We start from the raw sequence: 16,639 nt of genomic DNA, 5'->3' as shown, positions 1-16,639 counted from the left end.
AAACACATGAGTCCACAAGAATCCCAAAGATGACTGCAAAACCCTGGTCTTCCTTAGCCAAAAATTACAGAGATACAAGTGAAATAATACAATGATAGCTTCTCCCTCAAGAGTCCAACCATGAAAATGAGCATGAAAGTACATAATATAGATGATCTAACCTCTTTCCCTGCCTCCATGGGTCGAGCTCACTATCCTAGGAGCTGTTTGAACAACTTCTAAACTAAGCACTACAAAATAGGCAGTCAAAACAACTTGCCTCTAAAAACTTGGAAACCAGTTCATACAGTCAATTTTACCCTTTTACATGAGAGAAACTTCTAGAAGAGTAAAACAAGGGTAAAAGTATCCAAAAAGTGCCACAAGTACAGTCAAAAGGACCACCATCGACCTCAGAAAGTCAAACTGGAGCTAAACTGCAAATTCTGGGTTGAACTGGTCAAATCTGGCACAAATTCCTCAACGGGTCGCGCAATTTGGAGCCCTGTTTGGAGGCCTTCCCGGTGTCAGAATGAGGTTCAGGATAGCTCGTTGGAAAGGTCTCTGAGTATAATTTCCAACCCAACTGTAATTTTTGGATTTGGAGGTCATTTGCCTAGTCAAAAGTCAATTCTCCCAAGACTACTTCTGCAGCTCAAAAAAGGGGCAGAAAGTCAAAATTTGGCTGTAATTTGACCTTTTGGAGGCCCAAAACTTCATGAAAACTCAAATCCATCCATAGACATGTGTAACTTTGCATGAAAAATCCAGAAATGCTGAGTTTTCGCAAAACGGAGCTACGATGACAAAGGGTCTCACCGGGGGTGAGACCCGTTGAGAAGCCAAAACCTGTAAATTGCCCAAAAATGTCAAAAATGAGCCAAAACTTCCAAAATTTTTTGTGCTTGGTGCTGTGAAGAGGCTAGTGGGTGTCATGATGAGTGAGAGAAGCCTCGGCCAAGATGCGGAGGGGGTTGGTCTTCTTCTTCCTCTTAAGAGCCTCGGTCAACCTTCTTTGGAACATTTTCATCTTTGCTTTACAAACGTGCATCCTAGCCCAATAGTGGTTTTTCATGTTCCTTAGCAGCTTTTTCTCTTGGTTGGCCTTATCCAACAGCCTCTCCAAGTGGGCATTCTCCTGAATAAGCAATGACTCCCGGTCAACAGGCAATGGGTCACCGGGCCTCCTACGGTTTAGGACTCGGTCACTACGAATCCTCCAAATCTCATCAAGTGCCTTCTCCTCCTCCAGCTGTGTGTTCCGCTGCTCTAGATATGTGATGGTCCATTGGGCACCCTCAAGTCTCCACTGCAAAACATCATTCTCGGCCCTGAGCTGCTGAATGATCTCCTTTGCCTCTTGGCTAGGAGAACTGACCTCAAGATCAATCACCGGATCCTCATGAACCATGGGCTCTTTGCCCCTCTGCAATACCTGTGCTGGCGAAGAAAACGAGGCCCCTTCCACCTGCTGTGGAGATAACACTCGCTGCTCTGAAGATGAAGGCGAGACCCCTTCCACCCGCTGTGGAGATAATACTCGCCTAGCTGCTGCAAATAAGGCCCTTGGGCCTTTCTGATAGGTGACCATAGGAGTGGAGCTAACATGTCGGGTGATGGGAGCATCAGGCTGCTGAGATGGTCCTCCCTCCTCATGAATAGCCTCCTGATGTGGCTGAGGTGGCACTGTGAAAAACTCACGAGAGACGAACTCCTCCCATGAGATACCCTGCTGAGTCAACTGATGAGAGACTATAAGCTGGATCAAACCATAATGACAAAGGCTCCTGTACTGCTGGGCCGGGGTCTTCCTCTGCAACATGGGCACCATCCTCTGAATGTTCTAAAACAGGAAGATCGGGAGGTTCATCATCCTCACCCGGGTGAAATGCATCAACAGGCGAATGTGATATGAATGCACCTGTGAAAATCTGCCCTCACATGTAAAATAATGCATGATAAGTCTCATGAGGGGGGCATACTCACTCCAAAGAAATCTGAATGGGAAAACACCCATCAACAGTCTCACAAATGATGGCCGGACATAAGGCTCAAAGTGAACAAAATCAAGTAATCTGTGCTTAGGCCACACCTCACCCACATTTGGTATCCCTGTAGCCTCTGAGATCACCTCGGGTGTCAATATGAAATTCACCCCTGCAAGAGTGACATGTCCATCATGGAGGTGTAAGACAAACAAGCGGGCCAACTCTCTATGATGCTGAATCTGAGAGAGCCTCTCACAAAACTGATAGCATGACATATACTGGAAACAATTCAGTGCCAAAGGACAAGCCTGTAACTCTGCCAAAGAAGTAGGCTCCTCCCTCTTATGATGGCCCCCCTTACCTCCTCTACGAGGCCTCCTCTGTTCCTCAATCTCTGTAGATGATGAATGGTCATCACCTTGCTCATAAGTCTCGGTATCTGACATGGTTTTGGAGCAAGGTGGGCAAACTGAAGGACAAATTGAACTGTTGCCTCTGCCTGCAAAAGTACTGAACTCTATGCTGTTTCAAGGGGAAAAAACATGAGGGGAATGTTAGGGGAGGGAACTTCTTAACGAGGAATGGGAATATATGAAAATAACAGGGAATTTTCAAGGGAAACTTTACAAATTGTCATGCATATAGGAACACATTTTAACATTGGGAAATCATTTGAAAAGAACATCTCATATGGGACAAAAACATGTATGATAATGAACATGGAAGGGGCATACATGTATCAATAGGGACATAGGGACACCATACACCAAATTTGCTTATAGGAGTTCATGTGTGTCATAAGGCAAATTTTTGCTCTTTTTGTTCTTAAGGAGTACATGCACATTGTTTTCACATAGAGGGAAGGTTTTCATGTACAAGGGGATGTCAAGGGTATATAGGGGTTATGTACATGCCTCTAGATATACAGCAGCATTTATTTTCACATGACTCTTTCTTTATTTACAAATGCATCTTTTCTTTTTGTTTTATTTTTTGCATGTGTATGGTAGAGGGAATTAGGGTTTTGTGTGCTTGTGAGAGGGGTAGGGTTTATAGCTTAGGGATGGGGGAAAAAGTCAACATTTTATGTACAAATAATATGGGACAAAGATGCAAGCATGACTATGAATGAAAGAGGAAAAGAGGGAAGGGACCAAATGGGACAAAAACACTTGAAACAGTCACAAAACCCTAGCATTTTACAAACATTAGCAAGCAGCCATATTAATCCATTCATTTGCAAATTTAGAAGATGAAATCATAGCATACATCCTTATTTTCACCACCAATATCAACAACCATGCATTAAGAGCCTACCTCGACCGATTGAGCAAATTTGAAGTGGAATGAAGGAAGTTGATTGAAGTTTTGGTGGCAGACAGTTGAACGGGTCGCGCACGCTCCCCAACGGGTCGTGCACAGCCCAACGGGTCGCGCCCGTTATAATTTTACACTGCCGGAGTGCGCTGGACGGGTCGCGCACCGCCCAACAGGTCGCGCACAAGCCTGGACGGGTCGCGCACCTGCAAACTGCCCGAAACCGTTGCAATTCTGCCTCCTTCGCCTATCACTCTCTCACAATCTCTCTTGCAAGCTTGAAATGCACAATGAGAGTGAAAGGAGGGAACATTACCTTTTATAATCTCATTTGAAAAAAATTCATCCATAAACCCACTTTATAAACTCTATTTTGACACTTTTTTAAAACACTGATTTTCTTGGTTTCCTTTATCCTGAAGTTGACTTTTTGAGTGCTTTGACCTGATTCTTTTTGCAGGTAGATCATCTGAAGGATTGTGGCAAGGGGATCAGGGTTGTTGCTGCCTTTTTGAAGACATTTTGGAAATTTATTCCTTTTACAAAAATTATCATGACCTTGGCTTTAAAAACAGGGTTTTTAAATCCAAGGTTAAAATGAACTGTACATGATGAAAATTTCAAAGGAACATGTTTACCATCCTCCCTCTGGCTTGCTGGTCACTCAAGGACTTTCAGAGACATGACCTTGCTAAGACAACTGACCAAAACCCTAGACCTAGAATTTTGACATTAAGACCAAACAAGAGTAGCTTGACAAACTCAATGACTGATATGACCTGATCCAGCAAAGCCAAGAGGGGTATGAATAGACCAGCTCCTCCATCAGGATTATGGCATGCCTAACGGGATGCAAATTTTGACACTGATGAGACACCTACTAATGCAAATGCAAAGAGCTTTGATCACTGATGGAGGGCTTTCAAGACCGACACTAACAGGAAAAACCTCTTCTTCTCTCAATAAGTCGAGATCCCTCTTCTACCCCAAAATAAATAAGTGTGAATGCATAGTCCTCTTTAAAAAAAAAAAAAGGTGAAAGAAGAGAAAGGATTCCTATGAAGAGAGGTGAAACAAGAAACTCTGTCAGGGTACTGTCCAAGCTCGTTGGCAGTGGACAAATGTTTGTGTTCATGCCTGACTTCATCGGGGTACTATCCAGGCCTATTAGCAATGGAGAAACACTAGAGATGAAAAATTATATTCTAGAAATCTTAAGCTCGTGAGCTACACTACCCTTCCCAACTCAAAACATTGTGATTATGTTGAATCTTATGTTGTGTTCAACTAATAAGGTGCTGAGGGGACCATGTCTGTTCATGGGGTAAGTGGAAGGCTAAAGTAATCTAAATGATGAATCAATACTCCCTAAAGAACCAAGGCCTTGCACAAAAGAATTTAACCAAGATAAAGAAGTTGGAGTTCAGCTAGTGTGTCACCAAGTGTTGTAGTTGCTGCAACACCCTCTAAAATTCCAACTTACGCTCAATTTAAGAGCCTTCCTTAGCCTTTTACATTGTTGTTTCAAAGTTCGCTAGAGCTCATTTCATGAGTGTTATAGCACCATTTATCACCCTTGGTATTTTTGATGCTTGGTTTATGGCCTAGGGCAACCGCTCCTTCCAGACTTGGTCCAAATATATTAAAAACAGTGTTTTATTCCATTTACGCTACTTTTCCCTAAGATAAAAGTGTGTACACGCGAGTTAGTCAATACCCAACCCATGTATATGTGTTAAAACAATTAAAAAAATTAAATTTCCTTAATTATGGGCGGAGTTCACGGGTTTTACCTGTTGATTATCTCCTATTGCCCATGGTCCAACTGTTTCCCAACTAAAAGACTAATTGGGAGAAGTATAAATAGACTTCTATGGGAAGGCCTAAAGAAGGAGAAGAGATAGAGTTATTATACTGAGATTATCTGATCCGAATCGGATCCATAGAAGACTGTCAAAGAACCATGACTATATCAAGTCGAACAAATCTCTAAAGAAATCCAAAACAGTGATCAAAGACACCCCGAACCAGTGGCAATGGCAGCCGACGTGGAACGATGAGGACCTTGGTCAAAGCGCGCTGACTGAGGCCCATGGATACCACACAGGAGGCCAAAGTAGCCCCTAGGAACCCTGAATCAGGAAGGTCGATTTTGATGCGCGATTAGCACCTAGTTGCACATCGTTGGGAAAACAGGGCTAAAATGGAGGAAGCCCAAGCACTCGGTCATGTTGGGAACCTGAGGACCGTGGGCGGAAAAGGAAAAAGTGCTAAAGTACAAGGCAGGACCCATGCTTTAGAAAATCGATGGTTTTAATCGAGGCGCCCTTAAATGGTAAGAGGTTTTGGACGAGAGCGGAGCGATTCCATACATCGATCGACGCGTGGCAGGCGGAGGTGAGAGAAAAACACTATTGATCGCGTGCTATCTATCGAGCAAGTCAACCACGTGAAACGTGCATATGGCGTCAGATCTGGAGGGTTTAGATCGGATGGCTGAGATCGCACCCGATGGAGGAAGCATAATCGACAAGGGAATACGCCGTGTTTTAGAAGGGATTTGGAATCCGTTTTGACTGCCACGATGGAGGAAAGATTCATCCACGACATAACTGAAGAAATGAATCGACGAAGTATGCTGGCGCCATTTAGAAGAGGACAAGTGGCCACTCCCTAAGTGTTCATGATGACACCGAACCAGGAACTCCAAGCGTAGCTGCAGAAGGTGAATCGACAGAGGCAGAAGAGGAACCAAACAGGCATAGAGTTGGAATGGCTAAAACCATGAATAGAGACAGTCGAATCAGCAGAAGTAAGACAACAAGAGTCGAGAGATGAAGAAGTGGAACAATGAACCTAGAGAGGGGGACTAAACACAGAGAATAGTAAAGCAAAGTAGGAGAGGACAGAGGGCCGAGCTTACTAGAGGCAGCATCGAGCACCAGAGGCTTGAGAAATCTGAGCCGTCCCAAAGAGGATTTGTCTGGTCTGAGCACCACATTGGGCTCTCCCCTGTAGACTAGAAGGTCACAGAGCTAGTAGGGAGAAGAAGTTTGTGTACTCAAGTGGCTTGGGGAATCCAAGAACCACCCTGCCAAGCATAACCTGCTTCTGGAGAACTCACATTGAGTCCCTGTATTGTAATTTCTCTGCTTAAAGGCACAATAAAACAAGGCCACCACTGAAAGCTGGATCGGAGATGTAGCCCTGGAGAATAGGGTGAACTCCATATTAAAATTGCTTGTGTCTTTATGTTTTCTTACTATATTTCTCTCGTCTTTCCATTTTATTGTCTGTGTATTGGCAATCTGATTGATCAGTTGCTTCAATAACACAGAACACACACACCAGCACATGAGTCTGTAATACCTTGGTTTAATAAATCTTTAACTGATGTCACTCATAGGGTGAATATCAGATCATTATCCTTGACTGATTCTGATGAATTCATGTGCCTCATGCACTTCCCCAAGCTTCAGGAAACCCTTGTTTCCTTTATTATAGATATTCTCCCTCTTGCTTGAGATATCATGGTGATGGTTATGGAAGAAGATTGTTGAAGGCTGGGATAGGACGAATCTGGAGGATGGTTCTGCTTGGAGCCAGAAGAAGAAGACTCAGGTGAATTCTCTCCATGTTATTTATAGCTTACTGCAATAAAAGAAATGTTGCCTTTTTCCGAAATTAACTTTGTTTATGCATCAAATTATGTTATAATTCATATATGAATGTTGTTTTGATGTATGATAAATCATTTGTTTATATGATATAAAGTCAAATTTCATGAATATTCTTTACTTCTATACTGCTATGTATGTGCCAATTGAATGATTTTTAGGTCTAAAGAGCATTGGGAGTTGCAGAGGGTCTAAACCCTGTAGGACCTACTCGAATGAAGGAAATCCCGGTACAGTGGCTCTTACATAGTTTGTTTATATAAGCATTTTCCCTGAGTTGTATGAGTGTTTCTTGTTGTAGTTTGCTTCTGCTCTATTTGGGTTTTAACCCAAAGCCCTAGGGTACTTATTCTCGTAATAGCATTGGCGACTGCATCAGCAATAACAATATTGTTATTCCTAGTTTGGATTGTTCAGTGTCAATCAGGGCTCAGTCTTTGGTTTTCTTCCTATTATAGTCTTATTTGGTCTACTAGAGTCTCAGACCTTAAGTCTGATCTTTTTTATCTGGCTTTGTTTTTTACTTTTCTTGCAAAGCTTTGTATACGCCTTTTACTCTATTTACAGTAGCGTACACACGCTTGTTTTTGTGAAGTGAACTCGCGTATATGCGAGTTTCCTATATCATAAGTGCATGTACATGCCTCTGTGCTTGAACATAGTCGTGTATACCAATTTTTTCATTGTTTTTTCAAATATCTTTGCCCAGAAATATTTGTTACCTGGTCTTTTTAGTCTCTTAGTGGTCAATTTCTGTCTAAAGAATTTCATTATTCTGCAAGCTTACTGTTTCGAAGTCTCTTCCTCATTGAAAATATTTGACCTAGGTTTTCTTTTTGAGCGAGTTTGTAATTGGTGTTTTGGCACACAAGGATTCATTCAGAAGTTCTTTATTGTTCTGGTCCTGTAGGACAGGTGATTGTTTTCAGTTGTAGTGTCAAGCTCAGCTTTTGATCTACTTGCTTTTCTTTCCATCGTTTTGTGGCCTTATAGCTTTTCTTACTTTTTGAAAGCCTTTTTTGACGAATTTGAAAGTATTTCTTTCTTGACTTCTTGGTCAGATTGTCAAGCTATTTGCTACTTTTTGGGTCATTTAGTACAAGTTGAAGCCTTTCTGCTCAAGTTTTCATTCATTTTCGAGTTTGTAACTTGCAAAGACTCCTTGTGCTCTTTTTTCGATCTTTGAGTTTTAGTAGCATTTTGAGTGATTTCAAAAAGTTTTTTTGGTTGTTTCTTGAAAAAGAAAAGATCTCAAAAAAACATTGTTTTTTTTTTCTTTTGCCAAGTTTGATTTTGGTTTCTTTTGGTTTTTGAAAGTGAATTGCAATCTTTTGTGATTTGCCCTTCTTGTTTGGGGAGAATTTTGTGTTCAAAATTTGTATCCTCTTCAATACATAAGTTGGTGTAGAAATTTGAATAATATAACACTTATTCATAGATATTATCCTGATTATACACTATTTGCAGAATGCATGCATAATACATAACCTCCTCTATGTTGATCATCAATTTGCGGAATTAAAAACAATCGCATGTGCACATTGAAACATAAATCACACATATCAACACAGTATGTAATGGGGAAAGCATGCAGCTGAAAACCCCCAACTATCTACATATTATAATGATAGAGAACATGTAACAATACATAGTACAATACTCCGCACAAGTACTCAGTGCTATCTCCACATGCTACACACAAACTAGCTCAGATCTGAATCAAGTCACAGGTTCAAATCTCCTCCACTGTTTGCCTGCCTCTACTGCATAATCCAAGTTGAGAATAGATCAGATCCAAGTTTGAATTCCCTTGGCTTTTACTGCGCAATCCTCATTGGCAATCTCAATCAATGATTGTGCAAAAATCATGCACAGCTATAGTCACAACTGATAGTAGTCTCACCCTCTCACCCACCTCTAAAACTTGTCTCCACTGAACTGTCCATGCACTGAGTTAACTGATTTATTCTTTAGTTGATTTATGAGTTAATAATTAGTGAATTAATTAATAATTAATTCACATCACTCATCACTAGTGTATTTGGAAGTTAGACTAAATACAACTAGTTCAACTAAGTCAAACTGAACACAACTCCATCAACTCCTCAGTCAACTACACCAAACTCAATCACTTGAGTTATAACTAAAGTCCATCATGCAATAACTCAACTAACCCATAGGAAAAGTGTATTTCCTTCTGGCAGTTGCATGTGCCACATCCGTAGCTCGAACTGAAGTGTTGCAAGAGGATAAGATAATGTTTATAGTCCAAATATAATTAAGAGCTAATAATATTCAACTGTTCTATTTGTAGACTGGCAGTCTAAAAATAGACTCCGCCCATATGTCTAAAAATAGAAGTCCATCTATTTTTACCAACATGACCAATCATCCATAAATAGCATCCTGCAACTCATAGACCATGATCCATATGTCTAAAAATAGACATAGTCTAAAAATAGACTTTGCGCCAAAAATAGCCTGCGGGCCCACTTAGTGAAGGCGACTTCTTTTCACTAAGCTCCATCATCTTGTTGCATTTTCAACACTCCCTCTCAACAAGATATGGATTATCTACAACCCCTATCCTGCCTCTATGGTATTCGAATTTTCTCCTGATGAGCGCCTTCGTCAAGATATTAGCATCCTGATCCTCCATGGGAATGTATGAAAGTAACATGATTCTTCGTTGCACACAATCTCTGATATGATGGTACCTGATGTCGATGTGCTTGGATCTATCATGAAATACTGGATTAGCCGAGAGTTTAATGCAACTCTGGTTATCACAATAAATCACAGTAGGCTCCAAGTGTGACCCGAACAACCCGACCAGGATCTTCCTCATCCATATAGCCTCGCATGTAACCAAACTTGTTGCCATATACTTGGCCTCTGCTAAACTAAGTGCCACGAATCTCTGCTTCTTGTTGTACCAAGAAACTACTATCGACCTGATACTGAAGATCCCTCCAGATGTGCTCTTTCTGTTCGTTGGGCTCCCTGCCCAATCTGCATCCGTGAAGCCACATAGCTTCACCTCATCCTCCTATTTGTACCACAATCCATATCCCGATGTGCCTCTGAGATAACGCAATACATGCTTGCCTGCCTTCCAGAAGAGCTTGGTTGGCTTAACCATAGTTGTGAAAGCTGGTTAATAGCATAGCATATATCGGGTTGTGTATTGACCAGATACATAGGTGACCCCACCAACTGTCGATAAACAGTGGCATCCACTACCTCCGTTGAAGTAGCATCCTCCTTCCTCCAACCTCCAGGAAGAGGAGTATCAACAGGCTTGCAGCCATGCATGTTGAACTTCTCCAATATCTCCCGGGCATACTTACCCTGAGAAACAAATAGTCCATCACTGCGCTGCCAAATTTCCAATCCCAGGAAATAATGAAGGAGGCCCAAGTCCTTCATCTCAAACTCTCTAGCAAGATCCTCCTTGCATGAAAGTATCAATAGCTCATCTCCCATCAAAATCAAATCAACTACATAAAGTACAATGATCAAAAACTTACCCTCCACCACAATCTGGTATAGGTTAGGATCTGCCTCGCTCTTGGAGAATCCAAGTCGGTGAAATAACTGTCTATCCTTGTGTACCAACCACGAGGTGCTTGTTTCAACCCATACAGCGCTCTCTTGAGCCTGTACACATGCAACTCGCTGCTGAAGATCTCGAAACCTTCGGGCTACTCTATGTACACCTCCTCCTCAATGACTCCATTGAGGAATGCAATCTTCACATCCATCTGATGGATGTGCCATGCCATCTATGCTGAGAGAGCAAGAATCGTCCGTATGGAAGAATAACTTGCGACAGGTGCAAAGGTCTCCTCATAATCGATCCCCTCTATCTGTGAGAAGCCTCGGGCAACAAATCTTGCCTTGTAGTTCTCCACACTCCCGTCAGCTGCCTGCTTCACTTTGTAGATCCATCTTGAACCCACCACTGATTTCCCTTCTCGTCTTGGGACAATCTCCCATGCACTGTTTCTGACAATCGAATCATACTCTTCCACCATGGCATCTACCCATGCGGGATCCTCCACAACTTCCTCGAAAGAGGATGGCTCAGTCAGGACACATTTGCTCACAAGAGCCATGTATCCAGTGTACTGATCAGGTGAATGTCTCAGTCTGCGCTATGTTGTAGGTGGTCCTACAACCTTCTCTGCATCTTGAGTCAGTCGCTCAGCTTCTGTAGTGCGCTTTCGCCCTCTAATGGTTGGCGCTGCATGAGTGGTCTCTTCCACTCCATGAACTTCATCTTGTGGCTGATCCACATCCTGAAGCTCATCCTTAGGAACTGATAACTCCTCATGTGCATGCAAGTGTGGCTCCCTCTCAATCGAACACTTCATGACTTTCTCCTCCTGAAATTTGATATCCCGTCGCACAACAGTCTTACGACTATCTGGCAAATACACACAATAGTTGTGGGGCGTATCAGTGTACCCCACAAATATCCCAACCTCTTCGGTCAGCTCTAGCTTCTTCCTGGCATCCTTCATCACATGCATGCAAACAGGAGAACCAAAAATCCTCAAATGGGAAATATCAGGCCTCTTACCAGAATAAGCCTCCTCGGGTGTACTCATGCCAAGTATCTTGTGAGGACAACAATTCTACACATATACTGTAGTATTGCATGCCTCCGCCCACAAGTGAAGGGGTAGGCCCTGATCATGCAACATCGCTCATGCAACACCCACGATCGTTTTGTTCTTCCGCTCAGCAACCCCGTTTTGTTGTGGGTTATGGGGAGCTATGAGCTCTCTTCGAATCCCTTCTGCGCTGCAGAAGTCCTTGAACTTTCCATAGATGAATTCACCACCATTGTCGCTCCTAAGAGCCTTCACCTTCTTCCCTAATTCCTTCTCGACCAGTGCTTTGAACTCACAGAACTTTGAGTATGTCTCGCTCTTCTTCTGCATGATGAAGATCCAGCACTTTCGAGAGAAATCATCAACAAAGATCACATAGTACTTGTGCTTTGCTGTCGAAGCTACTGAGAAAGGTCCACACAAGTCTATGTGAATTCTCTCAAGGATCGTTGTGGCGTGACTATCCTTCTCGTGAAAGGTGGCTTTCACAAATTTTCCCAAAGTACACCCCTTGCACTGATCTGACTGCGCAAGAGTGCCTTTAGGAAGCCCAGTAGAAATCTGTTGCAGTATCTTAAAGGCTCCATGGTGAAGGTGGCCCAATATCCGATGCCACAGCTCGCCATCATCTTGGCTCACCAATCCTCCTACCTTGCATGCCATTGCTGCGCAGCCATCTACATGCAATTGATAAAGGTTCCTGACTTGAACCCCTATCTTCCGGGTTTCTCCGGGTCTCTTACAGCGCAGGAAAGCCTTTCCCTCGCTAAAGACAACATCATATCCCTTGTCTTCTAACATCGCCATAGAGATAAGATTCTTCTTCAATCCTAGAACATGCATCACTTCCTTCAATATGAAGGGTTTACCAGACTCCCTCTCAAAGGAAATGCTACTGATACCGGTCGCACTATATCTACCATCTCCCATCTCAATGTGCACTCCAAGATCTTTCTCATCCAGATCAGAAAACAAATCTCGATCTCATGTCATGTGAAAAGACGCACCACTATCCAAGAACCATACCAATCCCATCACACTTGATACCAAGCATGTGATCAGTGAAAAATCCAGCTCAAACTGCGAGGCTAAGGCCTCTCCTGCTGCAGATCCAGCAGCTTGCTTATTTTTCTTGTTCTGTGGACAATTTGTGGCATAATGTCTGTGCTCGTGACAGTGAAAGCACTTCACCTTGGACATGTCCTGCTTCTTGCCTTTTGCACCGGAATGAGAAGCTTTCTTGTTCTTCCCCTTCTTTGCTTTGGCATCCAAAGCGCAATTTTCTTCATCAGATGCCTTTGATGAAGATCTGTCCCTGGTATTCCGCCTGATCTCCTCTTGCACAAGATCAGACCAAAGTCTCTCCCATCCTGGCAATTTCTCCCGACCATTGACAGAGTCCTGATAGGAATTCCAACTCTTTGGAAGACCAAGGAGAGACAAGCTCACCAAGTCCTCATCATCGACAGTCACCTCCACACTTCCCAGCTCATCCCGCATTGGGTGAACTTCGTGAGATACTTGGGCATACTGTCTCCTTTCTCACACTTAATGTTTCTGAGTTTATCCTTGAGTGCCAACTTCCTATGGTCATTCTTGTTTTGGAATAAATATGTCAATGCTTTCCACATCAAGTATGGAGAAGCCTTTCCATGTAGGCTGGATACAATGTGATCCTTCACGCCCTCCAACAGAATCCTTCGACACTTTGTTGTCTTCTTTTGCCAAGCCTCAACTTAAGCAGCATCAGTAGGCTTTGGGACCTCAGCATCTATGAACCCCTTCAACCCATTGTCATCTAACACCGCCTCCATCCTATCTTTCCATGCAATATAATTCGAACTGCCTTAAAGGGCATACTCCAATCACAATCCGTTGAAAGACATTTCAACTTCGACACCAAGAAAACACTGCTGCAAATTCAAATTCCACCAGCTCAAAACTCAACCGCTTCTGATCTAAAATTTGTGAGAACAAGGTATTTCTCGTACAGAGATTGACTATATGGGCATTTATAGGATATCTCACCTTCCAAAAGAAGGATGAATCTAGAGGCTACCTGGCCCGATTATAGACTCTGCCTGAAGAAATAAAATGTAATCACTTTCTGAATAATAGATTTGATGATCAACTTCGCTCTGATACCATGTAGAAACTTGAATAATATAACACTTATTCATAGAGATTATCCTGATTATACACTATTTTTGGAATGCATGCATAATACATAACCTCCTCTACGTTGATCATCAATTTGTGGAATTAAAAACAATCGCATGTGCACATTGAAACATCAATCACACATATCAACGCAGTATGTAATGGGGAAAGCTTACAGCTAAAAACCCCCAACTATCTATATATTATAATGATAGAGAACATGTAACAATACATAGTACAATACTCCTCACAAGTACTCAGTACTATCTCCACATGATACACACAAACTAGCTCAGATTTGAATCAAGTCACAGGTTCAAATCTCCTCCACTGTTTGCCTGCCTCTACTGCACAATCCAAGTTGAGAATAGATCAGATCCAAGTTCGAATTCCCTTGGCTTGTACTGCGCAATCCTCATTGGCAATCTCAATCAATGATTGTGCAAAAATCATGCACAACTATAGTCACAATTGATAGTAGTCTCACCCTTTCACCCACCTCTAACACTTGTCTCCACTGAACTGTCCATGCACTGAGTTAACTGATGTATTCTTTAGTTGATTTATGAGTTAATAATTAGTGAATTAATTAATAATTAATTCACATCACTCATCACTAGTGTATTTGGCAGTTAGACTAAATACAACTAGTTCAACTAAGTCAAACTGAACACAACTCCATCAACTCCTCAATCAACTACACCAAACTCAGTCACTTGAGTTCTAACTGAAGTCCATCATCCAATAGCTCAACTAACCCATAGGAAAAGCGTATTTCCTTCTGGCAGTTGCATGTTCCACATCTGTAGCTCTAATTGAAGTGCTCCAAGAGGATAAGATAATGTTTATAGTCCAAATATTATTAAGAGCTAATAATATTTGACTGTTCTATTTTTAGACTGGCAGTCTAAAGATAGACTCTGCCCATATGTCTAAAAATAGAGGTCCATCTATTTTTACCAACATAACCAATCATCCATAAATAGCATCCTTCAACTCATAGACCATGATCCATATGTCTAAAAATAGACATAGTCTAAAAATAGACTTTGCGTCAAAAATAGCCTGCGAGCCCACTTAGTGAAGGCGACTTCTTTTCATTAAGCTCCATCATCTTGTTGCATTTTCAACAATTGGCTCATTGACAGTTATAAACAATTTCTTTCATTTTTTTAGAGTGATTTAGGATCTTGCATCTTCATTATACCTTGAATTAGGTAGTTTTCATTGTTAAAGCATTTGTAGTCTTTTTAGTTTTTCATGTGTGAAGTGTGTTTCAAGAAAATAAGAGAAAAAAGTATTTTTATTTATAGAAGTTTCGTAGAACCCACGTAGAGATCTTTTCATCGAAGAATAAATGATTGCATTCATGTAGTTAGTTTTTCATTGATTTCTTTTGCATCATACAAACACCATTGATTTCACTTCTATATATACCCTTGACTTAAAAGAAAAACCATTAAAATCAAGCACTTAATTAAAATAAAATAGAGCTTATGTATTGTCATCAGAATACACCAACAAGTTTAGGTTTATTAGGGCCTTGGATTAGGCAAGAGGAGAATTAACCCTCCAAGGTCGCTCTAAATTACAAAACATAGAAGTTTGATTAGGGAGACTAGGAAAGCTCCGTGATTGGGAGTAAAGCACGAGGGTTAGTGAAGATAAGGACGAGAGATACCCCCTCTCTTACTTGTCGGATCCTACCTCATGACTGTTCCGCCTGGCTTCTGATATGAGTTGGTGACCATAGTTGCCTATCCTAGGAACCACACAGGTGGTTGTGGAGGGGAATCCCATGGCACCTGAGGTTGATGTTGTATCACGTTCAGTAGTACTTCTGGAGGGAACCCTTGCGAAGCTTGGGGGCTTGCACTGGCAAAGGCTGTTGTCTGGAGGTCAACGTAACTACCTCTGATACCTTCGCTAGTAGGCCTGGGGCGTAATTACCCCAGTCTATTTTCGAAAGGCCCTTGTTATTAACTTTCTTATATTTTGGTGTCCAGTCCTAATCACCCGGAGCATAAATACTTGAGAGTTGTTTGACTGTTGATATCTTTAGGGACATTCTAGTGAGTGTTTTGTGCTCCTAGTCAGCCTAGCTTTATAATTTTTTGAGTCTTTAAGTAGATCTTTTAAACAATTCAAAGTGGTTGACCGATCATCTCGACGATCTAGGAGACTTTGTGGGCTATCACCTACGAGTCTGGAGCCTTCTCCTAGAAGGCGTAGGAGTGATTCTGCCTGTGGTTTTCAACCAGTGGCAACAGGCACATTAGAGATTGATCCCGTGCTTGGGGTCATTAGTTCACAAGATAGACCTGGTACTAGTACAAAGTTAGAGAGGAGCACACCAGTTATTTCTCGAGTACTCTTCCAGTAGGAAGATAACATCGAAGTAGAAGAGATTTTGGAGTCAGTTGCAGCTCCGAATTCTCCTCTTCCTCCTGACCATCCAGATGTCTTTTTATACGTTGGACCTCCAACTCATAAGCCTTCGAGCCTAGGTTTACATACATCTATTCCTTCGATGACTACTGCTAGAAGCATGGCATCTACGATGAGTGTTACGAGCACGCAAACTCCCATATCTATACAAGGGGGAGGAACTTTTTCCAACCCTTCTAATACTCCCAACACGGCTATATTTTGGTTTACTTCCATTCCGTCAACGAGTGGAAGTTCTCAAGCTACTGCATCTAGTTTTTGATTTTTCCCTTTTGGAATGCCATCTCAAGGTATTCCTTCAGTTCTTTTGAGCATACCATCAACTGCCTCTATATCCATGATGAGTGGATCGGCTTCTTTTCAGGGTTTCCCATTTGAAAGTGGTCATATACCACATTCCAATCTGACAGTATCGTCAATGCATTTTCCTTTTACAAGTCAAGGTAGTAAC

Source organism: Pinus tabuliformis, chromosome 9 (genome assembly GCF_031772625.1).
Source record: "Pinus tabuliformis cultivar Carrire ecotype Pingquan chromosome 9, CPIR1, whole genome shotgun sequence".
Taxonomy (NCBI): Eukaryota; Viridiplantae; Streptophyta; class Pinopsida; order Pinales; family Pinaceae; genus Pinus; species Pinus tabuliformis.
This window is presented reverse-complemented; position numbering follows the sequence as displayed.